This window comes from Physcomitrium patens, chromosome 6 (assembly GCF_059467195.1).
Source record: "Physcomitrium patens ecotype Gransden chromosome 6, ASM5946719v1, whole genome shotgun sequence".
Classification (NCBI taxonomy): Eukaryota; Viridiplantae; Streptophyta; class Bryopsida; order Funariales; family Funariaceae; genus Physcomitrium; species Physcomitrium patens.
In genome coordinates, this window is record NC_143415.1 from 945,001 (window position 1) to 947,500 (window position 2,500).

A 2,500-nucleotide genomic window follows, 5' to 3' on the forward strand; every position below is an offset into this window, starting at 1 on the left:
ACCTCTCGCCTCCTACCTCCGCACCACCTGAAGTACATTCTAAGCCCTGGCCCCCAAACCTTTGACGGAGAGGGGGGTCGATAGTCCACTTCTTAAGCAATAGTCCGGTGGGGGAGAAACGGCTAACCCGCACCTTATATTGACATAGGCTAGCATATGGAGTAACCCTCGTTGAACCAAGGCCCCCCGACCCGCTTTGGCTGATCGGGGGGTTCCGGGAGCAAATTCTGGTGGGCGAGTACAGTGGATCCTAGATCGATCGAACAAGGTAACTTCGAAAACAAACTCCCGAATCTTTCCCAAACAGCTCTTCCATAGTTTTTCCAGTCCGCAGCAACGACTCAGGTTTGGATGGGCGAAATCACGACGGCAGCCACAAAAAAATGGATCTCCGACATCACACAACCCGACACACCTAAGTTTCGCGAGGCTCGGCCCCTCTTCCCCTTCGGATGTCCCCCTTCGGTACACCACCACATCATGCCATCCAGTCTGGAGCGTCGCCGACTCCCGTTGGCCAAGGTAGGGCCAACACAAGAGTAGCGGACGAACCAGTCATCTGGTCTTACCGGAGAAAGGGAGAGGTAGACTGCCACCACCAAACCCCACCCAAGCACACACCAGGCAGCAAAAAGCCATCATCCTAAAAGATGGTCCCACTTCACAAGACGAGGAGGTTCCCGTCCTTCATTCCAACCCCAGGTGAGAACACACACACCCTTCTTTGCGATGGATAAAAGGCAAAAAGAGAGGGCAAAAAGCCAACGGCAAATTCCAACCAGACCCCCAGAGGCACACACCACAAAAAGTGAAGCCAGAGAGAGCCAGACAAAGAGAAGGATAGAGAGAGAGGGAGAGTTAGACCCCCGGAAGAGAATCATAGGTGCTGCGGCCTTTTTCGGGAATGTGACCAGGAAAGAGAGAAACCGACGAGGCCGATACACACATTAAAAATGAAAAAGTAACCATCACCGCGAAGGATTTTCCTCAAAAGACAAATCAGCAAGAAGTATGTCCAATCCTGGGGCCCATCGCCCCTCCAAATTAATGGAGGGGTCGGATAGAAATTTATAGAAATGTTACTTTTGTGAAACCCCTAGCCGACGAGAGAACTCTCACCGGTTTCGAAGTTCCATTTTCACATTCCGACCTGGGATGTTATGACTCCTCGGCCCACACTGCGAACGCGTCCCACACCCCTCCAAGTTTATCAGGAATTTCACCTGAGCTTGCAATAGAGATCGAGCGCGGTGGCGGTCACAGTGGTGGTCGACCAGGCGGAGCTTGAACGGCCTCGGCAAACACTTCTCCCCACCCTCCCAAATGAATGAGAGAATGGCTTGACAATACCGAGGCCATCGCCCCCCGCCAAAAATGGTTACTAGCTCTTGGGACTCGCTGCGACGTTACGCGTATCGGCACAAGACCAACCCTCTTTTTCCAGTCGCCCGCGCACCAAAAAAAATTTTGGCAGCGGGACTCACAATCCTTGACAGCCAGCTCACCATATAATACTCGGCGACCCTCCGCGGGACCTCCTCAGAGGGTCGCGTCGCCGGGAAACTAACCCCCACTCCTCACTGATCCAAGGTAACACGCCAGAAGTATCCAGGTAACCCCAGTAGTATCCAGGTATCCCCCTGCGAACGTCGGTACTGGGCTCAAAGAAGGCAGCGAGCAGTCGGGACCCGTAGGCACCGAGCAACCGTCACCCCCTCACGACTTTTCCCGAGACGCTTCAGAGGAACCCTTCCCCACATAGTACTCTCTGTGGGATTCGGCAGGCCCCCCCGTCCTACTGCACTAAGGAAGTTCCGAGACACACTTTTTTTTGTGGAAGACCACCCACCCTCCCTGTCCTGCCTGCTATCCCCGCCGCGACTCCTGGTCCCGGCCCTCCTCCCCGACTTCCTCCTTGTCCCGCTGCGAGTCCCGGACCTCCTCCCCACTACCTACTCCCGCCGCGAGTCCCAGTCCCGGCCTTCCTCCTCCTCCTCCTCTTCCCTAGTCCCGGCGCGAGTCCCGGACCTCCTCCCCCACTTCCTAGTCCCGTCGCGAGTCCCGGACCTCCTCCCCTCTTCCTAGTCCCGGCGCGAGTCCCGGACCTCCTCCTTCTCTTCCTTGTCCTGCCGCGAGTCCCAGTCCCGTCGCGAGTCCCGGACTTCCTCCTTCTCTTCCTTGTCCTGCCGCGACTCCCTAGTCCCGTGGCGAGTCCCGGACTTCCTCCTCCTCTTCCTTGTCCCGCCGCGACTCCCTAGTCCCGTGCGCGAGTCCCGGACTTCCTCCTCCTCTTCCTTGTCCCGCCGCGACTCCCTAGTCCCGGCGCGAGTCCCAGTCCCGTCGCGAGTCCCGGACTTCCTCCTCCTCTTCCTTGTCCCGCCGCGACTCCCTAGTCCCGGCGCGAGTCCCAGTCCCGTCGCGAGTCCCGGACTTCCTCCTCCTCTTCCTTGTCCCGCCGCGACTCCCTAGTCCCGGCGCGAGTCCCAGTCCCGTCGCGAGT